The 8,581-nt window shown below is 41.7% G+C and overlaps 1 protein-coding gene across 19 annotated transcripts in view; it reads left to right on the top strand.

The window, feature by feature from the left end:
- The first annotated feature begins 3,427 nt into the window (after nucleotides 1-3,427).
- The window catches only part of LOC136855128 (aftiphilin-like), a 102,095-nt gene continuing 96,941 nt past the window's right edge, over nucleotides 3,428-8,581 (top strand). For 8 of the 19 annotated variants that reach the window (XM_067132004.1, XM_067132001.1, XM_067131996.1 and 5 more), the window contains exon 1: nucleotides 3,428-3,558. The gene's annotated coding sequence lies outside the window, so the exon portion shown is untranslated. Of the gene's footprint in view, nucleotides 3,929-8,581 lie in introns of all 19 variants that reach the window. The other 11 variants (XM_067132005.1, XM_067131992.1, XM_067132000.1 and 8 more) reach the window with 7 other exon arrangements.

The raw sequence follows: 8,581 nt of genomic DNA, 5'->3' as shown, positions 1-8,581 counted from the left end.
TGTGTGTTTTTTTCCCTAAAAATATTTTACTCAGGCTATTCGTCTATATGTCCACTTAGGACGAAGCAGGTTGTGGTTCCAGTTGAGGTTGTGACAGTCCCATGAACTCTGGTCACCTTCTACCTTGACTTGGTTATATCAGCATAATTTCTACAAAATTCAAGGATGCTCTTCTCAAGCTTAAAAAATCATGCAAAAAAAAAAATCATGAATGCGAAAGTGACAAAATTTAATACTTAGCCAAGTGCTACAAACTTAGCAGTCAGCTATTATAGTGGAGATACTGTAGGTTGATTCCGATTCCAGGCACAGAGCCTAAATTCGAAAGGAATATGTACAACAGAGTCGAAATCAGCTTATAGCTTTCTCGATATGGCAAAAGGAATAAGTGGACTGTCTATCATCGTATCTAAACCTAAAGACATATGTTCAGATCCTGGCCAGGAGAGAAGCACTTATCAAATATATTTCTCCACGGATGTAAGTTTTTCTTAAGGTGAATTCGAGATACACACACACACACATATATATATATATATATATATATATATATATATATATATATATATATATATATATATATATATATATATATATATATATATATATATATATATATATATATATATATATATATATATATATAAAAGCTAAAAGGAAAAAGTAAAGAAAGGAGTACCAAGCGCTTTCGTGTTATTTTCGACACATTCTCGAGGTACAATGCTAAAAACACCGAGAGTAACTAACAAAATAAACATAAAAGATGAAAAAATGGCAACAAAAATATTCAAAATCATGGAAACACGTTCAAACCAGTACAGCAGGTATAGACACAGCCAACAGGTGATTAAAAAGAAACAATCTCAATTTTAAAGATCTCTCTTTAACAACAAATGCGTCTAGTCTGTATATACCCTGGCTTACATTCAATAAGTCACTGTGATATATAATCATAGCAGATTCGATAACTTTTCTGCGAGTTATATTGCCCCCTCCCGATGACTCATGTGATTAAAGTTATTAATGTGTAAAAATAAAGCATTCGACATTTGTCCCGTTCTCACACTATAACTGTGTTGTCTAATTATTGTTTCCAGTCTCTTGCAAGTCATGCAAGGAATCTTAAAATGCAACCCTGAGAAATTCTGGGAGAATTCTTTGTTATGTTTTTCAAGGTATTTGAAAATTTAAAGACAACATTAATACCAAAATTCTTGCAAAAACTTGGAACCCTAAGTAGATCACTATATGGTAAAATTAGTGCAATTTGATTGTTAAAAGCCACTCTGGTAGTTACTGAATAAAACGTTCTTTGTCTTGTTTGCAAAGTACATACAACAAAATATTTCAGGTATTTCAATTTTTCTGATGTGCTAAAAATGTTTTCAAACTTTTCCTGAAGAAATTCATTGGTATAGAAGACTACGGTATAGAACATTTCCAGACCGGTGGATTGGAGGGGATGGCCCAATTCTCTGGCCACCTCGTTCACCAATCACTCCCCTGGACTTCATTCTATGGGGTTATGTTAGAGATATCGTGTATCGAACAAAGATACGGGACATCACTGATCTCAAGCAAAAGATCAGTGATGCCATCGACACCACTGATAAGGCTATGATAATGCTACAGCGAATATGGCGGGAAATCGCGTACCGTCTTGACGTGCTTCAAGCAACTAATGGTGTCCATATAGAGGTGTATTTATTGAGGCAAAAAACTTTAATATCTACTCCTCATTTTGCTATAATTAATTTTCACATATTTGTGTGTTTATTTGCTTTTGTAATATATTTTTTTAAATATAAAGAGACTTTATGGACACCCTCTACACACACACACACATATATATATATATATATATATATATATATATATATATATATATGTGTGTGTGTGTGTATGTATGTATGTATGTATGTGTATATATGTATGTATGTATGTATGCATATGCTTAAAAATCACAGTAGATACACGTGACTTCAGTACATAAGAGAATACCACAGGAAAATGATAGGCAGAAGTTCCTGTGGTATTTCATGTAATATATATATATATATATATATATATATATATATATATATATATATATATATATATATATATATATATATATATACATATATATATATATATATATATATATATATATATATATATATATATATATATATATATATATATATATATATATGTGTGTAATATATGTGTGTGTGTGTGTGTGTGTGTGTGTGTAATGAACAGGAAAAGAAGAAAATACATAGGAGAGAAAGAGAGGGACAAAAACTACCGTATATTGTTAAAGAATTATAATAACGTCAGAAAGCGAGCATGTCGACCGCGACCTCGCCCCAGGCGGTGAGTTACAGATTCTATGAGCAGTCAAACTTCCTCAACCACATGCAATCACGAACTCTTCCATGTGAGTATTGATAAACAAAAAGTAGAAAGAAAAGAAATTTATTTATTTGAGCATTTGTGTTTTATTTATTATCTGGCACCACACATCGCGTGCGAGTGTGCAATTTCAGGCCAATGCTGCCCTAACCTCACAATACTCTTAAAAAATGTCAGACTCCTTAACGAGGTAAAGGGTTTCGGCGATCACATTCTTGTATGCCTAGATTAAGTACACGTTCATGAGATATTGAACATACGTGCAAATAACGTTACCATTAATATTACCCGGTAATTCTCTGGGTTTGCTGCTAATGAAAAGATGAGTCCAAACTAACCGAGTGGACAGGTCATGTTGCGTGCCTTTGTCGTCAACTACAGGAGGACTTGAGTGAGTCATCATGTGGACTGCTGGTAATAATAACATGTTAGCTTAAGCTGGTAACTGAGTATAATGTGCCATAAATTACAGAAATGTTTACAATGCATATTATGTACGCATAACTATATTTTCGGGAAGATTGGTTGTTACATGTTAATTTATGAAGTAAGTAAATAACAACAATAGCTATAAATACTATACTCATATATCTAATTTATGTAGAAAAAGTTAGTTACTGGTACTTTAATATATATGTAAACTTTCCATTCTAATAATGATGGTATTTTGTGAATGAGGTTTGAAAACTGCGTAGTTTTTTTTTATTCCTTATAAACCTTTAAGTATGTACCAGTGCGAGCTAGCGTTCTGGAAATAGAAGTGAGTCATATTTTAGTGTAAACAATACCTTAGCATTTTTTGAATTTATTATGCTGTGAACCTTTTCTTGTGAATGCTGAATGAGAAAACAATTTTGCCAGACTGGTTCATTCTGACATCTCATCGTCAACAAAAAATGGGATCGTAACATTGATATTAATGTAGTTTTTTACCTTTAATTTTAATTTAATAAAATTTCAATGGTAAATAATTTTTAAATACGTTATAAAAATATCATTCAAGAGGTTTTCATTTGGAATAACTTTGCAGTGACAATTTTTCAAAGTGAAACGCATCTGGCAACGGTGGAGGACAGAGAAACCGAGGAACGGAACACGGGTGAAAACAGCTGGCAACGCAAGAACGTCTCATCAGCTGTCAAAATATTAACTTCGTATATGGTACGATCTCGTGAAAATCATTTGTGCTTTATTGTGACCGGTGAAGTTTTTGTGCCTGTTGCTATTTGAGTGAGAAAGTGGCGCGAGTTTTATTGTGTCGTGAATGAGGAGTAGCGATGAGTAACGTAGGTGGAGGAGGCTTATCTTAATGACACAATCAGCTCAGGTAGGCCCCAAAGACGAGGCACAGGTAGGCTCTGCTTGTTGTATTTTATAGTCGACACTTGAGTCGTTCGACTTTTTTCAAACTTACGGTGCCGAAGGGCTGATCGTCCATTACAAACTATATAGTGAAGTGTTCATTTCGATAGCATGCCGGCCAAAAGGATAGGGCCATAGCTGACTAGTCTAACCTTGGACCGAGATGAAGGTAGGCGTAGGCTAAACTAGTTTGATGCATTAACGGAGTTCAGGAAGACAACAGGAACATATCGTAGCTGTTCCCATTAAATGCAGTAGGGTGACATTTAGGCTCTGTTTGGGTAATAATGCCTTCTGGGTGGGGCACGAAAATTAAGTTTGACCTGGCAGTGCAAGGATAGCCTAGTTGAGGTTATTCATGTTGGTAAAACTGAACACTACTACCGCGGCCTAGTTCTCGCCAGTCGCCGACCCGGATATTTACTGCCTTTTCTTTATGTTTTTGTTTTGTCTTTTGTTCAAGTTTGTGATATTTAGGCTATTGTCTTTTGTTTATGTTTTTATTTTCATCCCCAAGTGGCAGATACTAACCACAGCACCTAAATTGCACACAAACTGGTAATTACTAAACCAGAGGGGTGCAGTAGTAGTCTTCAATTCTACCTTCATGTTAACCTTTGGGTTTAGTTCCAGGCATAGTAAGGCATACTAGTGGGTTGTGTGGATGACAGGAGAAGAGTTGAAAATATATAGTACTTGTGACCAGTGTCGGCTCTCTTGAAAATACCATGAATTAAAAGTTGTAACCAAGGCCATGTGGTTTTTTGCCTCTTTGTCATGTAGGTTAGGTTTAGGTATAATTGCTAACTGCTACCTTGGCCGCGTACCTCGGCAATTAGGCTACTGGTTTACGTGTAGGATGAGCACCATATTCGGTACCAGTCCATTGAAGGCAAATGTAAAAACTTAAAGGATGGTAATTATCATTCATTTAAAGACATAAACGTAACAGTAAACATCTCGTTTGGCAGGACTCAGGCCTTGGCTGTAGTCTGCAATTTTATTGGGTATGAAGACTACTACTGACCCCTCTTTTGGTAATTACCAGTTTGTGTGCAAAATGGGTCCCATGTTTAGTACCAGCCTTATGGGGATGAAAATAAAAGTATTAAAGATGGTAAATATTAAATATATAAATAGAAGACATAAATGTAACAAAACCATAAACAAAAGGTGTTAAGCTTTCCTGTTGGCAACTGGCGGGAACTAGTCCACAATATTAGTCTTCATTTTTACCTTTTACCAACACACAGGGATAGGCTAGACTGGCAGTTCTCTTAGTTTTCCCCATAGCATAAAACAAATTTGTTTGCATATCTGTCAACACTGAAACTAGGCTACATCTAAAAAATAAACCATGTGATTTCTTTTGGGTGTCAACTAGAAATTGTTCTGACATGATATACAAACCATTGGTCCTTTACATTGTTTGCCTCGGTAATTCTAACTTTGATGGGATAACGTGGTGGCTAGACAATATGGCAATCGGCAAATATCTTAACCATTAATTTACAAGAATTTAAAGTAAAATTTTTTCGGCTATGAATCATCTCAAACATGAATGATGACAAGTAAAAAATAATATATATCCGAATTTGAGGGAAGGTCTAAAGCCAGCATAAAAGTATTAAAGATGGTTAATATTATTATATAAATAGAAGACATAAACATAAAAAATCATAAAAAATACGTTAAGCATAACGTTAGCAACTGAGGTGTTTAGTAGTCTTCATTTTGGCCTTTTACCAACACACAGGGATAGGCTAGACTGGCAGTTCTCTTAGTTTTCACAAGAGCATGAAAACAAATTTGTGTTTGCATATCTGTGAGTAGGCTAGCCTCTTAGGCTGCATCTAAAAAGAAATAATTGCATTTCTTTTGTCTCATCAACTTAGAAATTGTTCCGACATGATATACAAACCATTGGTCCTTTACATTAGGAATTACTTTCAGCGAAGCTGGAAACGGCTGTTGGACTTTCAAACAAGGTGGTTAGGCAGTTAACTGCCATCTGGGAGGCGGGAGTCCCGCCTGCCCGGATGTAAACATTCCAGTTTGCTTTTGGCTGTCGTTGGGTGTAGACGTGTTTTCTTTGCTCTCTGTCCAGACTTCCATTGAGCTGTCTTTTCTTGGTGGGATCTTTTTCTTGTTGTTTTGTACTTTTTATGATGAAAGCCCTCCATAAGCCCACCTTCCCCCAGCGTGTGTGTTTGGGGTGTGTGGTAAGAAGTTTAATGGCTTTTGCTCCAGTATTGACATGGACCCACACACCCTTTGCTCTTCAAGCAGGAGGCATCTGTGTTCATGTATTCATCTAGTTCTGATTGTTGTTCCTGGTTTGCCGAACAGTGGGTGAAGTTTGAGGGGAAGAGACAGTACCGAAGGAAGTCTGCCAAGGCGTCATCCAAGGTTACATGCCCCCTGTGACTCCCTTGGTGGCTGACCTGTCGGAATCGTTTCTCCCTCCCTTCAAGCTTCCCCTTCTTACTGCCTCTTTTTCGGATGAGGACTCCCCTTCGTCTTCTCCACTCACTTCGTCAGGTGTTGAAGGTCACGTGGGAGCGGACGATCAAGACATCATCTTGGGGGGCCTCTCCTAGTTCTGGGGGGAACTTTTCCCCCGGAGTGAGTGGTCTCTCCCATTATTGACCCGGCTTTGTCGTCAGGTATGGCGGTAGAGACTTCTCTTTGGAGATCAGGCTCCAGACCTTGCTTCTACCTGGCTCCACCTGGGTCTCCCTGGAGTCCTGTCTCTGGAGGGTCTGCTGTTCCACCTGTCTGGCGTGCCAGTGGTGGCCCACGCCACGGCTACAGCTACTATGTGCACCGTCACCTTGACTGCCTTTGCCAAGATGCCGGTGACTGTCGCCTCTCACCTTGGTACCCAGGTGACAGCCGCACCTGCTTCCTACCACACTATACTGCTGCCACCTGGCTTCCTGGCCCCACTATCCCAGCCAAATCCCTCCAGTATGGTGACTTCAACCGTGCCCTATCTCACGGTTCCTGCTCCTGCCAACTTCCACTCATTCCCCACTCCGGTCCTGGCTCCTGACTTACCTGGCTCTCGGCCCGGCCTGGCTCCTGTACCTGCCCTCCCCGTGCTGGCTGCTCATGTCGCGACTCCTGGCTTCCCTGGCTCCCATGCTGCACTGACTGCCCTGGTTGCCTCTGGCTCTCTTGTTGACGTCTCCACTGCCCAGATTGCTCCTGCTACCCTGGCCCCCCTGGCTGCTCCTGCACCTTCTGCTGCTCCACTCCTGGATGGGGGACCTGACTGCCATCCTGAAGAAGATGACAAAGAAGTTGAAGAGGTCTCGTAAGGTGTCGTCGTCTTCATCGTCTTCATCTTCGTCATCACCTGCTACCTCTTCCCCTTCTTCTTCTGAGGACCAACTAGTCTCAGAAGAAGAAGGTTGTCTCCCCCCTACCTAAGAAATCCTGCCCTTGGACTTCTAGGGACTGCCTCCATCCACAGAGGAGGCAGTGGGATCTCTCATTGGCTCTTCCTGGCCCCCGGGTCTGCCGTTTCAGGAGCTGAGGGAGTGCAGACCTTGGTTTGCACACCCGTTGCTGCACCTAAGAAGTCCGCTTCTAAGCCTGGCACTGTGTTGAATGTTCGTCTGTGAGCCGCGCCAAGTACCCGGGTCTACAAGGAGACTCAGGCACCCCGGACAGGTACCGGAGAGACCTCTCTCCGTACCAGTTCAGGTCACAGGATGAGAGAGAGAGCTCAGACATGCAGGTGTCTTGGCTCTTCTTGCTAGCACTTCTTCAAGTGCCAAGCAAGGTTCCCGGGTAGGTGCTTCGGCCTCTCAAGTCCAAACACCTGGCAAGACAGAGAAGAGGTCCCTTGTTCAGTCTTCTCGCGAGGTCCTGGCCTCAAAGAAGACTGGGCCCTGTCAAGAGGACAGTGCAAGTTCTCACCAGCCTGGGTTGGTGGAGTCGAGTGCCTGGCTTGTGCGAACACCCGCTCCCCTCGGGACAATGCTTCACCGAGGTGAATGCGTTTTGCCATCATCACCACGGGTTGGTGACCGCTCTTGTCCTGCTGCTCCTGCTGGTTCCACCAGCAGGGTGCCTGTTCCTCCTCGCCGGTCCCATCAACCTTCCTGGGCTTCCTTTAGGAGGTGCGAGTCAGACAGGAGGAACTCTGGTGATTTGTCTCCCTGGAGTTCGACTACAAAGGCCTACGCTCCTGGCTCAGGCCTTGGATCGACCAGATCGTACACCCGTGTAGTACAGGATGATCCCAGGGGTGTGCCGAGATTCTCCCTCCTGCCAGGAGAGTAGATCAGGGGGACTGTGCCCTGGAAGAACTTGGGGGTCCTCTTCCCAAGGATGAGGACACCCCTGAGATACAGAGGACTTTTGCAGATATCATTGCGCTGATTCGTCAGCACAATGACCTTGGGGAAGGGACCATGGTCTCATCTGTGGATCGTCCTTCGCACCTCGAATCATTCTGGGGTCCAAAGAAGGAACCCAAGGTTTTGGTGGGGCTGCCATGGTCCACACTTGCTGAGGGGGTTCTTGATCAAGTGAATGGTCTTGTGTCTGGGCAAGACAAATTGGCTTCATTCAAACCGCTCGGACAAGTTGCTTCCCCCTCCTCTGCCTCGACAGAGGTGATTCTGCATGCCCTTGGAAGGGGCATTGCTGCCTAAACAGGGTGACCCGGACCTGGTGCATCTAGGCCTGGGTCTCTCGTTGCAGCAGCTTACTGCAGAAGGTGTCTCCCTTTCGCAGCATTCCTGGAGGCACTGCCATAGTGGCTCTCCAGGCAGTTTCCTGGTTAGATCTGTGGTCATTCACAGTATTC

Source organism: Macrobrachium rosenbergii, chromosome 30 (assembly GCF_040412425.1).
Source record: "Macrobrachium rosenbergii isolate ZJJX-2024 chromosome 30, ASM4041242v1, whole genome shotgun sequence".
In the NCBI taxonomy this organism is placed as follows: domain Eukaryota; kingdom Metazoa; phylum Arthropoda; class Malacostraca; order Decapoda; family Palaemonidae; genus Macrobrachium; species Macrobrachium rosenbergii.
This window is presented reverse-complemented; position numbering and strand designations above follow the sequence as displayed.